Raw genomic sequence first — 10,964 nt, 5'->3', positions numbered from 1 at the left:
GACAAAACCGCACCGACGAATGAGCGCTGAAGCGCGCCGACAACAGTGCGCCAACAGAAGCGCGCTGTAACATAACCCTAAACCTAACCCTAAACCTTACCTTAACTTAAATCGCGCTTCTGTCGGCGCGCTTCTGTCGGCGCGCTGTTGTCGGCGCGCTTTTGACATCGCGGTTTTAGCGCCGCGGTTTTGTCGGCGCGCTTTTGACGTTCGCGCCTTTGTCGTGCCACGCCTGGAAACAGCGAAGGACTGGCCTGAAAATGAAATGATTCCATTTTCGCTGGAAGGGGGTTGCAGGAGGCTGTCGCAGCTGAAAACAGTTCACGAAGGCTGCATGCGGCCCTCCCGAGCTCCGTTTTTTGCTGGCGGTGGATTGCAGGGAGCCATCGCAGCCAAAAACGGACCTCAGGAGCCCGTTTTCACTGGCAGAGTGGTGAGGTCAGCACAGGCACCCCCGACACGAGTGACATCGAGCTGGCTACACACACACCCTGACCTCCTCCCTAAGATCAAATACAACCAACCCTGATGCGCCCCTCAATGAAATCGGGTTTGACACTGGTATACACAGAAAAGGTGGCTGGTTCATTTAATATCATCAAATGACCTTAACTCCATATCTAAGGCATGGAATGCAATCCTTTGGATTGGATTGAGGCTGAAATTATATTGTTCTGTATTTATGCTGGCATGATAAGGCTCCAATGCCTCGAAGGACATCTCTTGACATTAATGACATGCTCTATGCCAGTGTTTCTCAACCTTGACAACTTGAAGATGTCTGGACTTCAACTCCCCAGAATTCCCCAGCCAGCGAATGCTGGCTGGGGAATTCTGGGAGTTGAAGTCCAGACATCTTCAAGTTGACAAGGTTGAGAAACACTGCTCTATGCAGTGTATCTTTTAAAATGTGTAAAACTAAAGTAATAATTTTATGAAACGAAGAAGTTAGTTTTTTAAGGAATGTTTATGATAGTTTTATTTGCTAAAATTCTAATTTTGTTTAAAAAAAAACACACCACTAATATTTTACCAGCTGTCCCTTTTAATACTCACTAGCTGTGTATTATCTCAATATTTCTAACACTCGTTGGCTGGTAGTAATTATGCCAACAAGTTTGATGGCTGGAGTACCAGAGTCAAAAGTTCAGCTTTCCCCCAGCTTCATTTGCAACTTTTCACTTTTCTCATCTACAAGTAAGCCCTTGACTTACAACTGTGGTTGGGAGCAGAACTTCTGTTGCTAAGTGAGATGGTTGTTAAGTGAGACACGTTCAACAAACTTTGTGTTTGTATCCCCTTTTCCCCTTTTGAGTTGTTTGCCGCCCTGAGTCCCTCCCGGAGAAGGGCGGCATACAAATAAACTAAATCTCAATCTCAAGAACCTTTTGCTGCTGTTGTTAAGAGAATCACCATGGCTATTAAGTGAATCTGACTTCCTCTATTGGCTTTGCTTGTCGGAAGCAGGCTGGGAGGATTGCGAAGGGTGATCATGTGACCCTGGGACGCTGCAACTATTGTAAATTGCCAAGCACTCAAATTTTGATCACATGAACCCCTGGGACATTCTCATTTGAGGATCAGTTGTAAACTCACCTTTTTTCAGCAATGGCGTAATTTCAAATCTACAAATAGATGTAAATCGCGGGCTGCTTTTATTGAATTAACACCCATGGAAGTGATGTAAGAGTAACGGAATAGACTGACGCAAATATGGCCCAATGCCATTCCCTAATTTTGACTGGAAATTAGACTTCATTTATTAGGAATATGGAATGAAAAGAAATGAATGAAATGTTGAATAAAGGGTATAGATCCACACACAGTGATGTCTCTGTTTGGTACGTAATTTCTTTTCGAAGAAAAAGGTATGAAATATGTTCTGACACACAAACACACCCTCGTCCCACACCAACACACACTCCGAGCCAGAGATAAATTACGGCATTTAATTAACAGACAAACAGGTCCTTGGCAGCAAACCAGCACAGACAAGCTTGGGCAGCAATAAACACAGATAAGGCTTGGCAGCAATCCAGCCTGCCAAGCTCAGAATAATGTTCTCCAACATTCGTTCCTGCATTGACTTCTGCAAAGAGGGCCGTGTGCACAAGTAGCTTTTTATAGTCTGGAGAGGAGCCTAATGACCACCAGCTGAGTGCAATCACCTCCTGTAACTGCGTAATTGTTCCTGACGCCTAGTAGCTCTTCGATGGCGTGCATCCAGGAACAACTCACTGCTGACGTCCGGATCGCACTCCCTTGTCTCCTCCCCACTGGTCCAAGGCTCAGGCGCCTCCTGGTGGCCAACCAGCCTCTCTGCGCCCTGCTCGGAGTCGGAACCCTGTCCAGGGTCCTCCACATCCTCCAGAGCCGATTCATAAGACCCCTCGCTGTCGGAGTCTGGTGGCAGCTCCAACGGCTCCTGCTGGGCCACAACAGAAATAGACTTGAGGATACTATCATTTACCGTGTACTACAAGCGTATTGTGTTGATATGAGGACAATCAAAGAATTTATTCCATGATACAGAATAAAATGATAAATATAATGGTTCTAACGTTAACTATGTGCCAAAAAAACCCCAAGATGCATATTTCATTGGAATCCAGAATGGATTCTCTGTTTCTTGAAGTACTGAAGTTGAATACATATAAGCAATGTTAGTGTTTTTGTAACACATAAGCAAAATGTATATACCGTAATTAGTCCTCAACTTATAATCACAGTTGAGCCCAAAATTTCCTTTGCTAAGCAAAATCGTTAAGTGAGTTTTGCATCGTTTTACAACCTTTCTTGCCATGGTTGTTAAGCGAATGGCTGCAGTTAAATTAGTAACACAGTTGTTAAGTCAGTGTTTCTCAACCTTGGCTGGAGAATTCTGGGAGTTGAAGTCCACAAGTCTTAAAGTTGCCAAGTTTGGGAACCACTGGCCTAGTGCAATAACTACTGAAGAAGTAGGTGTTTGAAAGGCCCCATGATGTGCTTCATTGCTCATTTTTATAATGCAAGAATGTGTTGCGGGCCAGCTATAGTATTGCTTTTGTGGCAGGCGTTAAATGTCATATTCCAATTCTTTTTATTGTTACATGGAATGTAGGCTGCAAAAGAAAAAATGCATGTTTATTTACTGCCGTACATTGACAATCAAATTCCTAATAAGTTATTGCGAGCCAACTATTCCTACAGTTAAATGAAAGCAAATGAAGAACCACCAAATATGTATCCTACACAAAATTCACGAGGACATGTGAACAATTATGAGTGAAAAAGGAAAATCGATAGAAGGTTTTGGGGAGTATATCATGTATCACACATCTGTATCAAATAGTGAAACATGGCTGACAAAAATCCTCAATGTAAACAACAGGCTTACCCAGTGGTGGGATCCTCGCGTTTTAATAACCGGTTTGGTGATCACACGCGCTGAGCATGTGTGCGCATTTTGAAGAAATCTTCACTTCCGGGCATCTTCGGAGGGGTAACACAGCTGATCCAGGCAGCAATCCACTCTGCCGCGTGAATCAGCTGAGAAGATAAAGGTAGGAAAATACCCTGAACTTATTTCACTTCCGCCATGGTCATTAAGCAAGTCACCATTAACCCATTACACCACAATGAAACAAAAAATATCACCAAAGTATATTAATAAAGGGGAGTATTTAGATCCTGCAGGAACGGTGGTGTTTATTTCAGACATGAATAATACGCAAATGTATTATTCCAATTATCAACCAATTATCAATAGGTTGTTATGACTTGTTCCCATTTGTTCCTGTCCTACTCAAGATGGGTGTTTCTATCTGCGAAAGCAGCAATTAAAGCATTATCACCGGGAGGAGAGAAGAGATCAGGCCATCCTGTGATCTTAACCACCTCTGCAACATGTGAGTTGCAAGAATGTGTGATGTGTGCACATGGGGAATTCCCAACAGTAGTCCTCAGAACCAGAAAGTTGACTCCTTGTATTCACCCAATGCACCAGTGGTGGGATTCAAATAATTTAACAACTGGTTCTCTGCCCTAATGACCATCTGGGTAGGTGGGGCTCAGTGGTCATGTGATCATGTGGGCGTGGCCAACTCAATGTCACTCAGGTCGATGGGCACTTCGCCTTGGTTGTTACAATGGTAATAAGGGTTAACCGGAGAGGCAGTTTCTGTAAGCAGAGCAATAAAGATTAGGCTAGAAACAACACTAGAATGTTTCCTTCCTGCCTTCCTTGCAGGATTAGCCCTGTAAAGTGGGAAAAAACAAAAGGAGATTTATTCCAACAACCAGTTCTCCCAACTGCTTAGAAAGTTACCAACCGGTTCTCCCGAATAGGTGCGGACTGGCTGAATCCCACCACTGCAATGCACGCACAGTACACGGACAGCACAGAGGTGGGTTCCTACCAGTTCGCACCAGTTCGGTAGCACCGGTTCGTCAAATCTACCGAACCGGTTAGAAGAGGTTCCACCAGTGGACCCGGAAAGCAGGCCACACCTACAGAAGAGGCTCCAAACTTTTTTGAAACCCACCACTGGTCCTTGGATATGATTATTCTACACTATCATGCTCCTATTTATAAAACTCAGTGCCTCTGTGAAAGGTAAGGATGACTACTGTGTTTGTGGTGCAATCAGAACGTTGCGTGTGTTGAAGTTGTTTTAACGCAAACCAAAGATGCCTTTTAAAAGACAAGTTTGCATCCTATTCTTATGCATGCCAGTGCTGTGTGTGAGGTAATTTAAGGTGGTTCTGACAAGTGTCGTCGTCATCTTCATATCCGGTCACATGGGTGGCAAGCCACCCCCATCCGGTCACATGGGTGGCAAGCCACTCCCACAAAGGAGGCCACACCCACAGAGTAGGTTCGAACAATTTTTGAAACCCACCACTGACGCACAGGCACATAAACACACATAGAAATAACATAATAGCATAACAGACAACAGAAACACAGATTCAACATGTTGCCAGAAGAAAATATAAATACAACTTGCTGGTAGCCTTGGAAAAGGTTGGAGAAACTTTCAGAAGCTGTACTCTGCATAATTCCCCTACGTTCTAAAATTACTTGAATATTTATTTCTAACAATATCTATACACATTGTTTATAATCTACCCATAACATCATGGGGAATGATTCAACCTTGGATTTAAAGGGTATTGATTTGAAATATCTACTGTATATTAAACACCCAATATTTTGTACTTACACGTCTAACACAAATAAGCAAACTTTCATCTTTAACAATTCGTTCTTTCAAAAAAGGAGTTTTATATTGGAAAGGCAACATAAACATAGCAACAAAGTTCTTTCAGGTTTTATAATTTGTAATGACGGATCTAAAATAATGGTTATTTCTCTTTTTTTTTAAATAGTTTTTATTACACATTTTTGCCTTTAAAAACGGAAAAAACGAGACAAAAAAAGGAAAACAAGAAAAACATAACAATATACAAAATAGTTACACAGCGTTCTGTATGGGGCGCATACATATTTAGCCTTTGTAGATCTCCCATTGCCTTCCTATTGGTTTTAACCTCTGTAATAATGTAATAACAGTTGTACTAACAATTATGATGATATTAATTGTTCCTATCACCATTGTATTTACGTTGTGGTCAATACTTTTAAGTTTGATAGTAATTAATAATTTTGGTTAATGTTTATTCAGTACTAATTTAAACAAAAACAAAAAGACTTTTATTCCCTATTTTGGCTCCTGTTTTCTAGCCACTTATAAATTCTATTCCATATTTTATAGAAACCCGATTCTTCTCTGTCTTTTAACTCCATGGTCATTTTGTCCATCTCTGCACATTCGAGTAGCTTTCTAATAATTGTGTCTGTTCTATTCTACTCTATTCTAATTAAGTAATGGTTATTTCACCAGCAATTTTTGATGAAGTTAATGGCAAATATAAGAAAGGAATCTACTAGGATATAAGAATATAAGAAAGGAATCTACTAGGAAAGCCAAGAAAACACTTTTTTTTTCTAATTTAGACTAATACAAACAATGGATTGTATTTCCATCCATCGCAATAGACAGTACAGTATTCTACTGCTCATAATAGCAGATTTGTCTGTTCCTGTTTCTTTTTTTTTTCTAGTGGGAAAAACCAAGTATTGTCTGTTTTGGTTACCTAAAAACAACAAGCCGATTGAATGTCTCCTAAATTTCACCAACTTCCTCCCTCTTCAGTACTTAGAAAGGCCAAATCATAGGCTACTCTGACTGCAGGATGGAGCATCATCCCCTAATGGTCTTCTTAAGGAATTTGTTCTATCAGAATGCTATATAAAGTCCCCCTACCGTTAAAAATCTCAAGAGTGGAGAGACACGTTGCATTATTTCATCCTCTTCTGTGCAGCTTCTAGAGATCTACTGCACTCTTGGGGGAGGTGGGGGAATCATTTCTCTATTTATACATGGTGTATATCGTATGTGGTATTTTCAACTACATTGACCAGAAGGAGGCACCCTTGACTGGTTTGGTCCTTATTGAAAAGAAACTTTCAATCTTTCAAACTTTCAACTCTAGAGAGTTTGAAACCAATAGAATAACATCTGGTTACTGGATCTAAGGAATCCTAATATCAACAAAGCCATTCATGGGGAGCTTCCTTGTAGCCAATGTAATTAAGGACCTTGCTATATTTTTGGGTAGACAACACAATAGATTTCACTACATTCTTTAAAGCCAGGCATGAAATAACCTAATGCTGAATTTACAAACCAAACAGATCAGAGCGCAGGGAGTTAAAACTGTATGTCCACGTTTATAAAACAGGGCATATCCAGAACATGATTTTTTTTAAATAAACGGGGTATATATCATAATATCATATAATGGACATTCAATATCCATACTTAACAAGCTCTTTTCTTCTTTTCCCTTGCCTTCTCTTAATTTTAAACCCTTCTCCACTGTATTTCATCTCTCAAAATGGATGCTAAGATGTAATTTAACCAAGTCTTCTAAATAAGTCATAATTGGCCAGCCTTGTGTAGGAAGTTAAAACCCACCCCCTCTCCCCAAAAATGAAATATCCTAGGAAATATTGAAATGGCAGAATATTGTATTCCCCTGGATGTGAAAAGGAAGAAACATGATTTAAAAAGACAGAGTAGCTCCCTGCCCACCCCCCTTTGTCAATGGGCCATTAAGATGGCCAAGCCAGTCCCTTTACATAACAAAGACTTCTCCCCTTCAGCTCCAGGTGATGGAATCAAGGGCATCCTAGTACTGGCCCTTTACCCAACTCACCACATGGCATCTGAGAACTCAACCAAATCTGGATTCAAAACGCAGCCTAGAGAGTTGCCCCTGCATGGCTCCATGGGAGTCTGACAACCAATCAGAATACAAGCTCAAGATCAAAGGCCAGAGAGGGCACAAAACCAGGGACTCAGCTTCTCTTCCTTCCCTTCTCTTCTTCTCCACCAACATTGAAGCATGTGGTCACCTTTTCTGTTCAGGAGCTCAAGCCATGTGGTCCTGTCCACCATTAAAACCATCTTTCCAAGCAGCCTCCGTGTCTCCAGTGTCTTTTCCCCCACTTGGAACCGAACCCAGAAGGACGTTTCTCTCATCACTTGCACAATTTGCTATTTACTAAGCCTTACAAAACATACCAGTTTAGTTCACCTAGTGCTCTTCAGAAAGGAGGAGGTGGGGTTTGGCTTTATGTCAGCGCTGATTCCTGACAATAGCCTGGACTAATTCCTTTCTTGGCAAGATTTGAGAACCGGTTTGCCGCTGCCTACTTCCTAGAGCTGACCCAGAGAGATCAGCTGGCTGACTTTGTGCCCAGAGCAGAATTATTTAGAAGTTAAGGTTTAGTCTAGTCCATCACTTTGAACTATTTCACCAATTTCTCGGTTCTCTTTCACATGCTAGAGCAGTGTTTCTCAACTTGGCAACTTTAAGTCCTATGGACTTCAACTCCCAGAATCCCCCAGCCAGCACAGCCTTGCTGTTTCAAAATATCCTGTTGAATGGATTTCTGCCTGCAGTGTTTGCTCTGCTTATGAATAGAGCTATCTAGATCAGTGTTTCTCAACCTTGGCAACTTGAAGATGTCCGGACTTCAACTCCCAGAATTCCCCAGCCAGCATTCGCTGGCTGGGGAATTCTGGGAGTTGAAGTCAGGACATCTTCAAGTTGCCAAGGTTGAGAAACACTGATCTAGATAATTGGCTTCTTCTTTCAATAAACTCTTTATCTCTGAAGTGCTGACATCTGCTGTGGGCTATTAAGAAAATATGGAGTCTGTTTTCTGCCTCTAAAACACTTGTTTCTCCATTTCTCCCTTTGGAGAAATATAATATTCTGCCTTTTTAATATTCCTCAAAATATTTCATTCTTGGGGGGGGGGGTTTCCCCCGCATATTTATCTATATCCTATGACTATCATTAAGTGTTGTACCTTTTGATTCTTGATGAATGTTTCATGTCTTTTGGTGCATTTGCACCAAAGACAAATTCCTTGTGTGTACAATCACACTTGGCCAATAAAGAATTCTGTTCTGTTCTGTTCTATTCTGTTCTATTCTATTCTATTCTATTTCTATTTCTCAAGCTGATTATAAATACTTTTTCACCTCTTTATTCTGCTGGTAGAAAGTCCAGCTGCAGAGCAAGCACTCACAGCTTGAGAAATACACTATATACTTTGCCAAAAGTATTCGCTCATAACTGAGTCCGATTATGTGGATGGGTGAGCGAATACTTTTGGCAATATAGTGTAGCTCTAAGTTTTGCTTTCATTTCAGAGCCAGCAGAGCAAGTTAACTTTCATTTCTCCTCCTGTATTAAGTTCTCCTCCCATTTCCTACTGCCTTTCCTCATTCAGTTCTGTTTAGTTTCTTTACGACACAGTTAACTATTCCCAGAGTTCTGCTGGTTAAAATCTAACATCCCTGCAATATTAGATTTACCAATTTACCAAGGCTTACTGCAGTTTTACTGAATCCACTAGTTTTCACTTCTGGCACCCTAGTTTTTTATGTTTAATTCTGGAATGTTTTTCCAATTGTTTCACTCATATTCCCCCCCCCCCCAATGAAAGTCAATCAAGCAGTGCTCAGTGGGGGAATGAATTTTAATTCACAGCTTGATTGGTTTCTCATTGATATTTGCGTATATTTTATTGCTGTTTCTGTCTCTTATCATTTTGACTAAATCATATATTTTTTTGGACAAAAAAGCACTAAGATATTTTTTCTGTGGACCACAGTGCATGAGATTACAATGCGAAATGGGATGGCCAGTATCAAGCCGATGGATGTGACCCCGTTTTTCATTTTTGTTTCTTCTTTACAGGAAATTAGTGGAAAGTAAGCAGTATTATCTATTTGGGGCTTATGTGACAGTTTTTGTACGTTTCTCCTCAAACAAAAGTGCTGACAATTTTCAACACTCCTACTCAAAGGGATTTGGGAAATTTCAGAAAAGAGGCTTGGAGGCACGTGCCACTGTTGAAAGAAACGTCCTTCTGGGTTCGGCTCCAAGTGGGGAAAAAGACAATTAGGCCACAGGCTCTTATCCGTTATCAGCGATGGAAGCAGTTAGCTTCCTCCCATAATTGGGGCTTACCAGGGGTTGTAAAAATCTAATAGATACCTTTCACCCTGGCTTCACTGATAACGGATATGAGCCTGTGGCCTAATGGCTAAGATGTCTGCCTAGTATGTAATATAGCCCAGGTTCAAATCCCAGTAAGGGTATGGCTAGCTGATGAGAGCTAAATAGCTTGAAATAGATCTATACTAGTCTCCCTTTATTTATTTATCAGCACAAATAAAACACACACACACACACACATATATATATATATATTTCTTGTAAATCCACAATTTTATGAACTATTTTTAAGGTGATAGGAAATGAAACTCGCTTAAAGCTTACCCATCCATAGGTTCCAAATTACAAGTGTATTGATAATAGCATAGTATCCATATTCAGGAGTGTTATTTCTCAGACTAACTAGGTAGGGACATTGTTATGTGTAAGAATGGCTTTATACGCTACCTTGAGACTTTGGAGTGTAGGAAGTTATCACCCAGCCCTCTCCCAGAAAATATCCTAGGAAACATTGAAAAGGCAGAATATTTCTGTGGATGTGAAAAGAAAGAAACATATTTTAAAAAGAGAGAGTAGCTCCCTGTAGCTTCCTGCCCCCACCCACTGTGTCAATGGGACATTAAGAAATCCAATTCAGTCCCTTTACATAATAAAGACTTCTCCACTTCAGCTCCAGAGGGATGGGATTAAGGCCAGAGAGGGCATAAAACCAGGGACTTTCAGCATTTCAGCCCTTCCATCTCTTCTTCTCCACCAACATTGAAGCACCTGATCCCCTTTTCTGTTCAGGACTCAAGCCACGTGGTCCTGTCCACCATTAAAACCCTCTTTCCAAGCAGCCTCCATGTCTCCAGTGTCTTTTCCCCCACTTGGAGCCGAACCCAGAAGGACGTTTCTCTCATCAGGAGGAAAAAACATGATATAAATTCAACAACTGGGTTGAGCTCCCAATAAATAGGAATAGCACCGCCGCCTCCATTAATAACACCGTTGAAACACGGAACCTATTTCTCTAACCATGCGACGGACACAAATACAGGTTGCACCCATTGCCCACAGCCAATGACTAGAGTAGACTGTACTAAGACTCCCTGCTGGACCTCAGCGGGACGCTCCCCCGCCCCAAGACCTCCCGAAGGGTCTCGGAACGACGCGTAGTGACGCCATTGCCGAGCTCGCCCCCCGATTGGCTGCCGAGGAATGTTCCACTTCCATTTCGTCTTCTAGTTTTTTTCTCCTCTTCCCCCCCCCCCCCACAGTTCGTTGAACTCTCCCGGTTCCTTCCTCCCTCCCCCACTCTTGGCCGGGATTCAAAAAAGAGAATCGTTGTAAAGCGGCGAGAGCGGCGGCGTCACTTGCGCAGTCCGGGCCGCTCTTGCCTT

The sequence above is a fragment of the Thamnophis sirtalis genome, unplaced genomic scaffold (assembly GCF_051295495.1).
Source record: "Thamnophis sirtalis isolate CommonGarterSnake01/CBP01778 unplaced genomic scaffold, rThaSir2_p1.2 scaffold_2, whole genome shotgun sequence".
In the NCBI taxonomy this organism is placed as follows: Eukaryota; Metazoa; Chordata; class Lepidosauria; order Squamata; family Natricidae; genus Thamnophis; species Thamnophis sirtalis.
Note: the sequence above shows the minus strand (reverse complement) of the source record.